Genomic DNA, 16,076 nt, shown 5'->3' on the forward strand with positions numbered 1-16,076 from the left:
CAAACCCATTTGAGAGGCCGTAGAACATGAAGCAGCCCGGGGCCTGACTGAAGAGGAACATTTTTGCCTGGTACCCTAAAAATATATATAATGGACCTGTGATCCCTTGCGGCTCTTGTGGTTTCTCACAACCTCCAGCAATGGGGAACAGGCCTGGCTTCAGGTTTGGGCGCCTCCCTCCACGCCACCCTGTTTGCAGCTATAATAGAATTGCACTGAGCAGCTATCCTTTTAATTGGGTCTAGCCAGCCTTCCAAGGGACGCGGGTGGCGCTGTGGGTAAAACCTCAGTGCCTAGGACTTGCCGATCGCATGGTCGGCGGTTCGAATCCCCACGGCGGGGTGAGCTCCCGTCTTTCGGTCCCAGCTCCTGCCCACCTAGCAGTTCGAAAGCACCCTTAAGTGCAAGTAGATAAATAGGTACCCCTTTCTAGCGGGAAGGTAAACGGCGTTTCCGTGTGCTGCGCTGGTGCTGGCTCGCCAGAGCAGCTTCATCACGCTGGCCACGTGACCCGGAAGTGTCTCTGGACAGCACTGGCCCCCGGCCTCTTAAGTGAGATGGGCGCACAACCCTAGAGTCGGACACGACTGGCCCGTACGGGCAGGGGTACCTTTACCTTTACTTTAGCCAGCCTTCCAATTTCCCAGGCTGCCTTGGAGCAGGGGCCGGGAACTGTTGGCCCTCTGGATGTTCCCGGAGCACAAATCCCACACACACCCTCAGCATTGGCCAGGCTCACTGGGGCCAGAGTTTCTGGAGGCTCACAGATTTCCCCACCCCTACCTTAGAGGAACGCGAGATCGGGGGAGGCGGGGGCATTTTGAGAAAGCAAAAGGTGGCTGGATCCAGCCTCTCTTGGTGCTGCTCAGAATGCTGGGACGGCAGAGGGGGGGGGACGAAATCAAGGGAGGACCAAGGCGTGCTTCAGCACGGGGGCCCTGGCAGCTGCCCAAGGATGCCAGGTGCTCGCGCCAACCTTGTATGTGGAAGATCTGCTTCAATAGCTGGATTTGAGATTAGGGCACATAGTTTACAAATTCCTAGTTATGGACTATTTCTCTCTCTCTCTCTCTCCCACCCCCAGTTCTCTCTCTCTTCACCCTAAGGAAAGGTAGGATCTTCCTAGACGTGGGGGTCAGCGCAACCTGCCTTTGTGATCCACGTCTGTGTGCTTCTGTGTGTTTGTGCCTGCCAATTTATTAGCGTTATTCCAACATTGTGATGCAGCAGGAGTAAGGGAAGCAGATGCTCCTTGGTTGTAGTCTTTATTGTTACCTAGAGACAAGCTACTGGCGTTTTCCCAGCCTCTCTCCCCCCCACCCGCCCACCCCGCCGCACACTTCTCTAACTCAGTTCCCTCTGCATTCTGCAAAAAAGAGAGAGAGAGGGAGAAATTTATGGTATGCCCACACCATTTGTTTTAACTCCTTCCCGCTCAGATGGCAGAGAGGCAACCAACCAGGGTGTGATTGGTGCCAGGGCTCCCTAACAGGATCTGGGGGGGGGGGGTTGCTTCGAAGACTCAAGTGGCCGTGCAGGTCTGTGCACCTGCCCCAGAACATGCACAAAGTGCCTTCTCATCTATCAAAAGAGAACTAGACAAATTCATGGAGAATCAATGGCTCCAGTTGGAGGCAGAAATGCTTCCATATACAGTGGTACCTCGGGTTACATATGCTTCAGGTTACAGACTCCGCTAACCCAGAAATAGTACCTCGGGTTAAGAACTTTGCTTCAGGATGAGAACAGAAATCGTGCTCCGGCAGTGTGGCGACAGCGGGAGGTCCCATTAGCTAAAGTGGTGCTTCAGGTTAAGAACAGTTTCAGGTTAAGAATGGACCTCCGGAGTGAATTAAGTACTTAACCCAAGGTACCACTGTACTAGTTGCTGGAAACCACAGGAGGAGAGAGGGCTCTTGCACTCGAATCCTGCTTGTGGGTTTTCCACAGGCATCTAGTTGGCCTCTGTGAGAACAGGATGCTGGACTAGACGGGCCATTAGCTTCACCCAGCAGCGCTCTCCTTAGGTTATTATGAACTTGGGTAATTCAGAACCGAGTGTTCAGAATTCCTGTCTCAGCCTTAGACAAACTGCAATTTCTCAGCCCTGGTTTTCCCGTCTGCAATATGGGAATAATTATGTGGAACGGGGTAGGGTGGAGTAGAGGCAGTGGCGGAGGAAGGGGGTGCGGTGGGTGCAGGCTGCCCCGGGTGTCACTGCTGAGGGGGGTGACAAAATGGTGGGCGGCACTCACCGCGGGGCCTGCAGCACGCCTGAACCACGTGTCTCTCCTGGGAGAGACAAGGTGGCTTGGGCGCGTGCAGGATCCGCGCGGCCCAAATGGTCCGCCTGCTGCCTCCCGCCTCCCCCCCAGCTGTAGGGCAGCTGAGTAGGAGGTGGCAGGCAGACTCCAGAGGCCCTGCGGTGCGCCCGCCCTTGCCCTGCCCCTATGGGTGGCTCACCCTGCCCCTGGCTTCCTCCGTCGCTGGGTAGAGGAGCTATATTTCAGTAGTACAACACACCCCTTGGCATGAGGGGGGAAGTTCCAGGTTCATTCTGCAGCAATGTCAGTTAAAGGATCTGGAGAGACAAGAGACCTCTGCCCCAAACCTTGAAGAACCATCGGCAGACCAAGTAAAATAAGAACAGTCCCAGCTGGATGAACGTTCTGGTTCTGAATAAGGCAACTTTGCAAGTTCACTATGAATCCATAGCAACCTCTCACAAGCCTGGAACTGGGGGCAGGGGGAGGTTTGAAAGTTTCCGTATAAACTTAAAACCAGCACCTGTTATGTTCAGGAATTACGGTTGTAGTAAGTGGAACGCACTCATCGTCATCGTTTTGATGTTTCCGCTGTACTGAAAGAAGCGCTTTGATCATAGGTTGCCCCTTATCCCCCAGTCCTGATTACAAAATGCCACCTACCTTGAGAGCTTAATTAGAGGAAGGTGTGGTATAAATAGAATGCCATTGTGCTTTGACATTTCAAAGAAGCCGTCATCTAAGGATAGTCCTCAAAGGTGTTTTCTGGATGCAGTAGTCTCACCGATGCACCTTGTGGCTGTTCCTTTGGCGCCCCCAGTGCAGACTCCAAAGGACGGTAGCTCTCAGGGGTCCTGGAAGCCCATGCCCAGCTGGACAGGGAGGAGGGAGGAGACAAAGGAGTTTTCCTGGTTTTAGATCCCACACATTTTTCTCCACAGAGCTCAAAGTGGCTTACTGGTGGGACCTAGAAGCCAGCAACAGTTCAGCGCCTTTTGTTCCACCTTTTCAATGCCTACTGGAAACTTTATTATTATTATTATTATTATTATTATTATTATTATTATTATTATGTCAGGCTTATGTAGACAATTAAGAATACATCTTTCTATAATAGCTAGCCACTCTCTGATTTTAAAATTTGTATTTGGTTTTTATCATGTGTGACAGATGCTCTGGATAGTGGTATATAATTCTTTTTATAAAATGTAAAGGTAAAGAACCCCTGGCCATTGCCCAGAGATGGAAATAAGATAAAGTTCCTACCAGAGAAGAATGGCAGGTCAAATTGATGGATTATGCCGAAATGGCTAAAATGACCGGAAGAATCAGAAATCAGAAAGACCAAAATTTTAATAAGGAATGGGAAAATTTTATAATTTATCTTAAAAACCATGGTAAACAGTTAAAATCGTTAGTAGGATTGGAAAAATACTTGTAGTTTAATGGTGGTTTTTGGACACAGTGGAGAGGTAAACGATGTGGATTATTATAAAAGATGCAGGAGGAAATGATTAACAATAGGACCCACAAAGGGGAGGAGGGAAGTCCTGGAGATGCTTTGAAAACTTGTTTCTATGTTGTATGTTGAATATGTGACTGTAAAATTTTAATCTGTCAGGGATTCGCACTGCCAACCTTCTGGTTGGCAAGCCCAAGAGGCTCTGTGGTTTAGACCACAGCACCACCCGCTGTGGTGCTGTGGTCTAAATTTATAAACTGATATTTATAAATTGATATAGCAAACATCTGGACGACTATTGGCTCCCCACACATGAAATGGAATGATCCAGAGAGTATTTTGTGATTTTTCTGGGGGGCTGGTGGTGTGCAAACTCACTTTGCAGAGGAATGCCCCTGTGCTGTACGGCCCGCTAAAATCCTTAAACCAACCCGGCGTTTTGCTGTGCTCAAAGCTTATTGGGTTTTGAAGGGTTCAAGCTGATGATGTTGTATGAGAAGTGACACTGCCTTTATGTTTGCCATGGACCCATGTATACCCTTCTACGTCTTCCTTTTTAATAGGTTCTTACAAACATGCTAGAAGTCTCCTAGAATCCCTCTTCTTTGAAGACTGCGCCATCCGTAGAAAGGTGAGTACACAGCAGGGCAACAGAATGCAAGGGCTGTTCCTTTGTTTCAGCACTTCCTGTCAAACAGAAGGGATGCAGCCAAGCCACAGGTTTCCTTCTGCCTTATACTTAGGCCTAGTAACCCTTCCATTCACTCCTGCCAGGTTCCTGCCAGGGGGACCGATGACCCTTCTAGGTGTTTTTTGGGGGGGCGCACAACTCCCATCAGCCCCAGCCAGTATGGCCGGTGGTAAGAGATGATGGGAGCCAGAGGCCAGTAATATATGGAGGGGCTCATGTTTCCGACCCTTGATTTACACAATCCACATAGTTATAGCTCAAGCAAACAAGGTGTCTCATCCTGGAAGTTCCCTGTCTGGTCCAAACTCAAATGTGTGTGTGTGTGTTTTGTGCGTGTGAAAAATGGGTTAAAGTATTTGAAATGGCTCAAGCATAGCATGCCACAATCCAGTGTGGGATTTCTCATTGGAAATAGGTGCTGGGACTCAAGCCTAAGACTTTCCCCTGGAGATCATGCACTCTAGTCCTAGTTGTGTTGGGGGCAGACTGAGATCCCTCATGGGGGAATATATGTCCATTTCCTCCCCCCCCCCACCTCCTTGGCACACATAAGGAATTTTGGCTGGGTTCAAAATGCGTTTTATGGTGCCTGCAATTGACCATGAAATAACAGCCACCTTCCTCTGATGCCTATCTAGGGTTCACATCGCATCTTAGAATTTGGTTCAATTCCTAGTATGCCATTGGTGCCAATGGTAGGAGTGCGTTGCTTAATAATGCGATGGCCAGTTTCTGTATTCTTTGACGTCCTGCTCTCCTTTTGATGATGGTTCAGATGTGTAATTTGTTCGTGCTTGCTATGAGTGCTCAATCTCAGAATAGGTATCAGCCTGGGGCATTGTTTGGAAAACTCAAAGAGATACGTAAGCTCTAAAGTGACTCTTAAATAAATATATAGAGAGTGACTCTTAAATAAATATATAGTGTATTGATCCCCGCAGTGAGTCTTAGTTGGGTTTGGTCATTCTGATGGTCCCACCCTGACCCCACTCTTAGCTCTCATCCTGAGACTTCCAGGGCCTTTTGCAGTAATGTGGCCTTTTGCCTCCCCCCTTGCTGACTGCACACGCTTTATGCTACATCTGCTCAGATAGTCTCAAGTACTGTACTTTCTGAGAGCACTGATAGATTTCTCTTGTTTGGGCTGGCTTGTAATGGCTAGACTGAGGCAGGCAGGCAGTGAGTAATTTTATCTCATTTCTAAATCTGTTCCTGCAAGTTTTCTAATGCAACACATATCCACAAAGATAGTACAGTGATACCTTGGTTGTTGAACACAATCCGTTCCGGATGTGCGTTCGACTTCCGAAAACGTTTGACAACCAAGGCGTGGCTTCCGATTGGCTGCAGGAGCTTCCTGCACTCAATCGGAAGCTGCGCTGGCTGTTCGGCTTCCAAAAAACGTTCACAAACCAGAACACCTACTTCTGGGTTTGCGGCGCTCGGGAGCCGATTTGTTCAACAACTAAGCCATTCGGGAACCAAGGTACCACTGTATCTGTATTCTGCAACAGCAAAGAAGGTGCAATGTGTTGGAAATTTCCATGGCCTTTTGAATCGGAACCAGTCTTTGAAAATCTGATTATTTTGAAGCGAAGCAATGCGTATGGCCATTATTGTTTTTCTTGGCAAGGCCTTGCATGCATGGAACGGGCTGATGCAACAGCTGTAGTAGACTCCACCCTCTGACCTCTCAAGCCAATTGCTCAATCTCTCCCCTCTCCTGCCCCTGAGGCTCTTATTTCTCTTGCTCCTGTTGGATCTGGACCCTGGCTGCCATAACTCAGGTGTTGCAAGGTGCTGACATGCATCGTTGCTTGAAGTTATTGACGCTGTGGCATTATCAGTTTTTCTTTCCTTTTTCTCCACCCTCCCTTTTTCCCCCTTTCTTCCTCTCTTCTTTCCCCCCACCCCTTTCTTCTTTCTCTCAGCAAGTTTTTATGTGATTACAAGCACTGCATGGTAATTAGTGCTAAACTCATTTGCACAACTACAGTTAATTGGCTACAACAATTAATTAATGTGTTGGAAATTTGGCACCAGAATAAAAAAAAAGTTTTTTTTTTCATCAAACAAAAGACAGAAGTTAAAGAAGAGAGATGGACAGACGGAAAGGCAAATTGAGTGTGCTTGGATGCCCCCCCCAACAAAAAAACAAGCTTCTCACATTGTTGTTTCCAAACTACAGAGTCCTTCAAACTTTTGTTTTGTATCCGTCACCTAAAATGTTTTAGTTGTCTATTTTCTCTTCCATACATTATCAGTTCTCTCGCTCCTCTTTTTTTTTAATTCCTTCTTTTATTTTGTATTTCCTGTAAAAAAAAATTTGGGGGGTAATTTTTTTTATTTTTTTTTTTATTTTTTTTACAACTTAAGCAAACTCATTTCGCTGATAAAATATAGCATGACTAATGACTGGAGCATGTAGAAATCATTGGGAGAATATCCTTGGAAGACGAATGCATTTTCAGCAGAATAATTAACTTAATTAACAAATTCACATGCATATTCATCAGGCTATTAATGTCTTCTCAGCTCAGCTTGATGAACATTGCGGTAATAACAATCTCATTTGCATACTGCATTCTACTGCTATCCAAAAAAAAAAAAAAAAAAATTAAGCAACATACACAAACACACAGAAAGGAACAGGCTTTTCCCCCTCCACCTTCTCCTCCCACCATCTTTCCCTTTGCAACATACACTGTATGTTTAGAATGAAGTTGGTCAATTTCAGCTTGCTCCCTATGAGGCGGGAGCAGGCATAAGTAGTCAACTGTATCTCATGTATGTGAGGCATGTGTGTGTGTGTGCGGGTGAACTTCCCCTATGCCTGTCTCTCTCTATCTTTCCTATCTCTCCCTAGGGAATCCTTGGCACGGGTTCCAACTTTTTCTTCACTCCTTCCCCCTGCTGCCAAGCGGCGTCAACACAAAATTGCCATTTTCCCCAGCTCTCTACGGAGCAATCTTGAAAAGCAGTAAGGTGTGACGCCAAAGGACTGCCAACTCGGCAGCAGTGCCTGCGGAGAAACCGCAGAATGGAGGCAGAGAAATAGGGATGGCTGTTGGTGGGTGCTGGGTTTTTTCCTCTCTCCTCTATATCCTACACACACACACACACACACACACACACACACACACCCATTACTGGCGCGTGGAGCACTTGGGAGGAGGGGTGGCGGTGGGGGGAGTTGAGAGAGAAAGAGTGGGGGGGGGGGAAATAACGTAGCAGCTGTCGGCCTAATTCCACTAACACTCTGCTTGTGGTCATATTAGAAAAACAGATTATACTCCTTTGTGGCACTCATTTATTCCTGACATACGTTAACATTCTATATCTTAATTCTGCCCGCCTTTCCTCCGACCAGTGGACTTTGGGCAGTTGTTTTTTTCTCTCTCTCTCTCCCTTCCCACCCAGCTGGGTGTGTCAAGCAAGCTGGGAAAGCGAAATGTCACACCGCCTTCCCCCTCTCATCGTAATACCGGAGTCACTCGGTTAAAGTGGTGGGTTCAGGATGGACAAAGGGGAAAGCGCGGTTTCGCACGAAACGGCGTTAACCGGTGGAACTCACATCCACAAGAGCTGGTGGAGGAAGGCCCCCCAGCTTTGGTGGCTCTTTCAAAGGGCATGGAGGGTAGCTCTGTCAACGGCAATCATCCACGATAGCTGAGTGGAGCCTCCATCGTTGGAGGGAGTCTACCTCTGTATACCAGTTGCTGAAGGGCAAATCAGTCAGTTGAAATAGCCCAGACATAGGAAAACTCGGCCCTCCTGATGTTTTGGGACTACAACTCCCATGATCCCTAGTTAACAGGACCAGTGGTCAGGGATGATGGGAATTGTAGTCCCAAAACATCTGGAGGGCCGAGTTTGCCTATGCCTGAAATAGCCAAAGCAAAATTCAAGTATTCTAAACATGCACAGCATTATTTAATGCATTGACAGATCGTTCCCATGCCTGTTTACTCGTAAGTAAGTCTCGGCAGTGTTCTTTTTCTAGAAAAAGAGGTGTTGGAAATCACCACAAACACCTCTCCCTCATTCTCTTAGAATGGCAATGGCGCCCACCTGAGAGGTGCCGGAACTGAGATCTGGCTGAAAAAAATCCCTGAGTCTCACCATGTTCGTTGGGGCTTACTCCAAAGTATGCATGCATAGGATCGTAGCCTAAGCAATGGACTCTTCCCAGTGACCTGTTTTATTGAGCATTCATCCTGATGTGCTTCCACAAAGGTCAGAGCGTGTCTGGTCTTTATTTTGTTCCAGTTTGCTTACAAGGTACAGGAGAGGAAGGATGCTGTCTGTTTGCCCTGCAATGTGGGCTTCCTGGAACTATCTGTCAGGCCACTGGTGGAAACAGGACGCTAGACTGATCCGTCAGAATGCTTCTTACGTCCTGCGCGCTGGACGGTGCTACCTGTCATTGACAACCCAAAATGTTGTTTTTTGTAACCCTATAAGGATGCAAGTTATTCACTGCACCTCCCTCTCAAGTTAGGGCCCCAAGGTGTGGTTTGAAGGCTCGCGATGCAGCAACCTTAAACCTAAGCAGGTCCAGTTTGGGTCAGTGCTTGGTTGGGAAGACCACCCAGGAATCCTGCATACGCCCCCTTGCATGCCGTTACAAAAAGAAGGCGTGTGCAATGAAGATGTGAATCAGAATGGATCCAGGCCAAAAGCTGAATTAGTGAAGACATCACTATGCAAAAAAAAAAAAAAAAAAAACTCAAAGGGGCTGGGGTGGGGGAGCAGCAAGATAGCCATTTGGGCAAAGGGACAAGTGAAGAACATTAACCAGCCCTCTTGTTTCCATAGGCCCCAGCCCCATAGCGTTTCCACCTACTGTGTTCAAAAATCCAGCCTCTGAGCATTTGTGCAATGCCTTTAACAGGAGGCAAAAGTGTGTGTGTATGTGTGTGTGTGTGTGTGTGTGTGTGTGTGTGTTCCCCCCTAAGGAAGGAAGCTTCCCTTTTGGGGGCAAGCCCGTTTTCTTAAAAGGATCGCTATAAAGACAAAGTGTCTTTGTGTTCTGCAGAAGTTTCCCTTCAAAAGGTAAGGCATTTTGTTTTCAAAGGAGTGTATACCAAGTCGACGGCATTGATCGGTCCAAGCACAACGACCTTACCCTCACCCATGCCTTAATTCCTTCTGTTCTGGCAGCTGGCCCAGAGGATGAAATTCTGACCAAGCCAGTAAAACTGGGGCTGCTTGGCAGCCCTGCCGAGTGCATACCCTTACGTAACGCAGATGAACTGTGCCATTTGCCGTCCTGGGGTAGTCAGCCCTGCCCTTGGCTTCCATCTCTTGCTTCTTCTTTAATTTTTTTTTAACATGGCGCATAATTGGAGGCTGAGACACAGATGCACCAAGCGGCAAGGCACACTTGCCTTGCCCATTCTTGCCCGTTTGGCATCTCCGTCGACAAGTCAGTTCTAAACGGATCGCCTTGGCCTTGATCTCCCGCCCTCCAGGTTCCCCCGCTGCAGTCTCTTCCTGCCTGCTCTATCCATCCCCTGGGGTGCGCCTTCATCTTTCCTCTCCCCCTCGCTTCCTAAAGCATCTGATGATGGTTCCTCTTGGCTCTGAACCAAGAGTCACTCCAAATTGAACCAGATGTTCCCTCAGCCTCCTTTACAGCAACTCCTGCTTCCCCATCAGTGCACACTGCCTTTCTCCTGCCCCCACCTCCACCCCTCCTGCGTTTTCTCATTCTGGTTGCAAAAGAAGGGGGAAGGGAGGAATTTGCAAACACACAGAGAGAGGAGTCTGAGGGCGCATTGGAGTTATTTTGCATGGGTTTTGGTTTGAACTGTGCACACACAGTGTTTGTGGTAGAAATGTTCAACAAGCTCACAGGCCGCTGACGCCTCTCTAACATTTCTTTGTGCTTCGTGGGGCCAAACTGGACACGATGGCTAGAAGACCCGTGTCTGTTAATAAGATCACTGTGTCCTCATCGGTGCCACGGTTCAGAGCACAAGAGAGAAGTTCCCTGCCCCGAGGAGCGTACAATCTAAAATCTGGCACAGAGGAAAGGGGGGCATGAGAACTTAAGAAGAACCTGATGGATCAATGGTCCATCTAGTCCAGCATCTTGTTCTCACAGTGGCTGATGGTGGGGAAACCTTCAAGCAGGTCCTGCGCACAAGAGCTCTCTGCTTTCCTGTGTTTTCCAGCAACTGGCATTCAGACGCATTACTGCTTCCAATACAGTGGAAGCATAGCATAGCAATCATGGCTACTAGCTGTCTATTGCTCTCTCTTCTCTGAATTGTCTAAGGCAGCCTTTCTCAACCTTGGGTCCTCAGATGTTTTTGGCTTACAACTCCCATCATCCCTAGCTAGCAAGGTCAGAGTTCAGGGATGATGGGAGTTGTAGTCCAACAACATCTGGGGACTCAAGGTTGAATAACACCGGTCTAAGGGCTCATCCACACTTTTACTTGACCCAAATTTTGACTGTATTGTTTAGCGATTAATTCCCCCGGAACCAAGAGCTTTTCTTGTCATTCCTTGGTTGCGCCTTGCAAAACCCGGTCTTCCCCACTGAATCCGATCTCATCGGATGCATGGAAAATCTGTGGAGAGGTTTTCTTTAACCGAGCATCATTCCCGCAGGTAAGATTGGGTTTTCGCAAGGCGCAGCCACTTTTCATACAGAAGGTCCCAGGTTCAGGGCAAGGGGAGATCCCCGTCTGAAACCCCAAAGAGACAGCAACGGAAAACTGAGATGGCATTCGTCTAGTTGAGAGATGACCTGAGTTTCTAGGGTCTAAAGCCAGGTCTGCCTCAGGACTGTATAAAAACATTTTGCAGTTTAAAAAAACGGATCCTGCCTCCCTGGTTGGGGCAGATCCACATTTACATGCACAGATCTGCAGGCCGCGATCACGTATCCCTTGACCTTCACTTATCCACCCAAATTGTAAGTAAATAAAATAGATTCTGAGAATCTTAAATGTCACTGTCATGTACAGATTTTCTGTCCCGAGGTTTCTTTCTTTCATTGATTTTCACCGTCCTGCCAGCTTTCTAAAAAAGCCCAATGTATCTAAATTCTCCTTTCTAAAATATCAGGTCCCCTAATTTACTCAGCTTTGATGTCTCTCGCTGTCTCTCGAAGATGCCCATATATTTTGTCCCTCTTAAAACGTCTTTTATGCGAGCGTGCCAGCGCTTATCGACTTCTTTCCTATCCTCATTTAGATCATTAGCCCTAAGGGTTTCTTCAGACGCTGTGTTTTTAATGAGTTAACATAAACCATTTTACATGTACACATAAAAACATAACGTGTGGAAGATGCATGTTTTCCAACACATGTATGACACAGCATATGAAGGGCTGGCCCAAGATCATTATTTTACTGTCTAGGGCAAGGCGAGAGAGATAAACGTGCCCCCCTTCAAACCCCATTCCCCACATCTAAAGTATCCAAGGCTGGTCAATTTGTTCTGGCACCCAAAGTAGAAAATCCCACAAGCAGCTCCTCTTGGGAGTAAAAATACAACAATAGAATAAAATACCAAATAATTGCCCTTTCTTGCCCCACTCCCCAATCAGCTGCCTCAGAGAGCTGCCTCATTCTACCTAATGCAAAGGTGGGGGAGAACATTTTTTCAGCCCAGGGCCCTGTTTCCTTCTGGGCAACTTTCCAAGGGACACCTGCCAGTGGTGGGTGGGGCCAGAGGCAAAAGTGGGCAGGGCAGCAGGTGTGAATTTTACCTCTGTGAAATGGCACCATCATCACACGTCTTTAGGTGCCAGGCAAAAGCATTTCTCTTTACCCCAGGCTTTTGGCCATTAAATAATCTAGGACCTGCTAAAGCTTGGAAGGCGGAGGTCTTATTTTATTATTATGCTGCTTGTTGTTATGCTTTTTATTATGTTTATTATGTTTTTATTATTGATGCTCCGTAAACTGTGCTCTTAATGTTGTACACTGCCTTGTGATCTTTTGATAAAGGGTGGCATATGAATTGTAATAATAATAATAATAATAATAATAATAATAATAATAATAATACTTCATTATACCCCGCCCATCTGTCTGGGTTTCCCCAGCCACTCTGGGCGGCTTCCAACAAAAGATTAAAAATACATTAAAACATCAGTCATTAAAAACTTTACTATACTGGGGTGCCTTCAGATGTCTTCTAAAGGTTGTATAGTTACTTATTTCCTTGACATCTGATGGGAGGGCATTCCACAGGGTGGGCGCCACTACCGAGAAGGCCCTCTGCCTGGTTCCCTGTAACCTCACTTCTCACAGTGAGGGAACCACCAGTAGACCCTCGGAGCTGGACCTCAGTGTCCGGGCTGAATGATGGGGGTGGAGACGCTCCTTCAGGTATACTGTAATAATAATTACTGTAATAATAATTACAACCAACTGGTTTTTGCACGCGCACACACCCCTCATTCTTTTCTCATTTCCTCCATTCATTTATTGGGGTTCAAGGACACATCCCAGCCAGGGGAAAAACACTTGAAGAGGGTGCGAAGAAGGATTGAGGAGCGGGTGTGCCCATGGGTCAGTTTTCTGTGGTCTTTTTTTGAGGCTGCAAGGTGCTTAAATCCGCTGGGCCAAAACACAACGCAAAAGCTACACTGGGAGAGAATCTGCCATGGCAAGATTTGCCAGCACCTGTTTAGGTTAGAATTCTGAGGGGGAGTAATTATCTTAGGTATTTTATCCATAAGCCACCTTGAGCCCCTGTCTAGGAAAAACGTGGGGATATAAATCACTGACACCTGTCTGTCTTGGGAAACAATGGAGGAGTGAAGTCAAGCTACAGTACCTGCTGTGGCTGCAAAGACCGATACCGGAGAGACATGTTTTGACCTCATCAGCCTATTATCCTATTTTATTATTATTATTATTATTATTATTATTATTATTATTATTATTATTATTCCTTTTTGGCTGTTGAGGTCAAAACATGTCTTTCCCCCAGACATTTCCAATAATAACAATACAATGGTACCTCGGGTTACATATGCTTCAGGTTACATACGCTTCAGGTTACAGACTCTGCTAACCCAGAAATATTACCTCGGGTTAAGAACTTTGCTTCAGGATAAGAACAGAAATTGTGCTCCGGCGGTGCGGTGGCAGCGGGAGGCCCCATTAGCTAAAGTGGTGCTTCAGGATTAAGAACAGTTTCAGGTTAAGTACAGACCTCCGGAACGAATTAAGTACTGAGGTACCACTGTAACAACAACAACAACAACAACAACAACAACAACAACAACAACAACAACAACAACTGCAGAGATCAATATGGCAGGGACATGTTCTGACTGTATGAGCTGAAAAGGGATATGAATTGCTGTTGTTGTTCCTATTACTGTTATTTCTTTAAATGCTTGTTCACAGCCTTTGGCTTTAAACTGATGCAGTATAACCTTGCAAATTGTGTTGGGCAGTTTCCTTTCATTTTTGAAAGGAAAGGCATTCGATAAATATAGTTGGCAAACGAAATAATTAATAATCTCCTGCCTAAAAACCTGAGGTGGACCTCTCTGCAGCATCTCCTGCTGTCGGCAATTCCCCGGCCTATCACATCCATTGCCCCCACCCACCCCGCACGCTAACAGTGTCGAGCACTGGGTGGTTCGCAAATGCCCCAAACCCATTTGCTAGGCAGGCAAGCTGCCACGCGGCCAACACACCTAGCGCACAGCCGAGCAGGAAGGGCTGTTTCCTCCCAGATTCATTACATGCAGGTGTGATGCCGCTGCTATCTTCCAAATGTGCCTTATGGGCCCGCTGCACTCCGGCAACAGGGAAAAAATGAATTTGGGGCACGCTTTACATAATTACGTGGAAAGGCCCGGAAAGACCTCCGTGCCCAGCTTCGAGGCTGAAACTCGGTTCTGGGCAACTTTTCCAAACGCATTTCCCACCGGGGTCGCCAGCACTCTGCCTCCGCTGATTGTCCTGTGCCGAGACCTGTTGCTTAGCAACAACTGGTACATTCGTCCTTAATAAATTGCTGGCACGGCAATGGCCAAGACTGCAGGGAGGGGGCGAGAGGAGGATTTGATTTGGGTGCCATTTTTTTTTAAAAAAAGGGAACACCATGTGGTTTGCAAAAAAAAAAAGTGGGGGGGGGGGTGCGGAGAAAAGAAAGGAAAATGCAATCTGTTGGCGCAGACTGGCTAGGCTGACTCAGCCCACAGACTAGACAAGATCACCTTTCCATCAGCTACTTGAGAGCAACTGGGAAGAGGATTTGTGCAGGCTCGTTCCAAATCTCTGCTTGCTTTTTCTTATGTGTGTGTGAAAGAGAGAGAGACGGACAGATGGACTGAGGTGTGATGGGTTTATTCCAACATTGGGTGGGGAACCAGCAGCCCTCCTGGCATTCTTGGGCTACAACTCCTATCTCTCTCTCGCACACACACACACCCAACCATTGGCCATGCTGGTGGGGGTTGGGGGTTAAACAACAATGTCCCAAGGGCCACCAGACCTGCCTTGGCTGTACAGGTAAGGGTCTGCAGCCTGCTTCCCCTGTGGGTCAGGCAGGTGGTGTGCCAGGAAAGTGCTGCTTGCCACGCAATGAAGCCAACTTGTGCAGAAACCAACGTTGGACACGGCAGCCACGCCCAGAAGTGGTTTTCATCGGCAAATGCAGTACCACTGCTGCAAAAGTTCCATCCAGAGAGTATGATAGACGACCTGTGTCAGCAATGGAGAATTGGATGGTCCTTCGGTTGGATTCCAGTTCACCACAGCCAACGGTCAGGGAAGATGAGAATCACAACTGTGGGTTCCTTTGCCATGATGACCGTTAAGCCTGATGAATGAGAGTCAAAGTACACCTTATGGTCAACCTTATGATCAACTTCTTTCCTCTTGTTGCTTTTGTAAATTTCACCTGGTTGAACTGGGTACCTGAGCAGTGTAAAAAACTGAACAGCAGGCAATGGGATACCATGGCAGCAATGCAAGCTTCTCTCAGGCTCCAGTAGGTTAGAACAAGGTCGAGGTGCCTTATTCTTTCTGCTGCTAGCGCACGGGGTTCCACCAAGGTTTGTTAACTAGCAACACTATCAGGCCAACTTTGGGTCCTGTTTGTTTGAAACTAACTCTGGTTTTTTTCTTTGTTTTTTGTGGAAAGTACCTTGAGTTCACATACACGCTGCTGAACTGTGTTTTCCCCCTAAAGCAGAATGCTTCCATTCTGTTCCTTTTGCACACAAAGGAGCTCAAGGGCTCAATGAAGTTTGTTCCCAGTCACCTAAACCAGGGGTGGAGGTCGCCAGGTATTGCACCTTTGACCATCGACCATGTTGTTTGGGGCTGATGGGAGTACAGCATTTGGAAGGCTGCAGGTTTTCCACCCTTAGGGGTAGCCGATATGGTGCTCTCCAGATGTTTTGGATTACAACTCCCAGCAGCACCAGTCAGCTTAGCCAATGGTCAGGGAAGATGGGATTTGTAGTTGAAAAGTCTGGAACATTTGATGTTTCCTAGTGCTGGCCTAAACCATGGTTTAGGTCAGTGTTTCCCAAACTTGGGTTCTCCAGCTGTTTTTGGAGTACAACTCCCATCATCCCTAGCTAGCAAGACCTGTGGTCAGGGCTGATGGGAATTGTAGTCCAAAAACAGCTGGAGACCCAAGTTTGGGAAACATTGGTTTCGCTGAT

At 47.4% G+C, this 16,076-nt stretch overlaps 1 long non-coding RNA gene across 1 annotated transcript in view; it reads left to right on the top strand.

The window, feature by feature from the left end:
* LOC310748190 overlaps positions 1 to 16,076 on the top strand; it is a 65,491-nt gene that overhangs the window by 22,631 nt on the left and 26,784 nt on the right. Inside the window, exon 3 of the long non-coding RNA XR_014541179.1 lies at positions 4,290 to 4,357. This is a non-coding gene — a long non-coding RNA (uncharacterized lncRNA). The remainder of the gene's footprint in view (positions 1 to 4,289; positions 4,358 to 16,076) is intronic.

This window comes from Podarcis filfolensis (assembly GCF_964270895.1).
Source record: "Podarcis filfolensis genome assembly, chromosome: 13".
NCBI lineage: Eukaryota > Metazoa > Chordata > Lepidosauria > Squamata > Lacertidae > Podarcis > Podarcis filfolensis.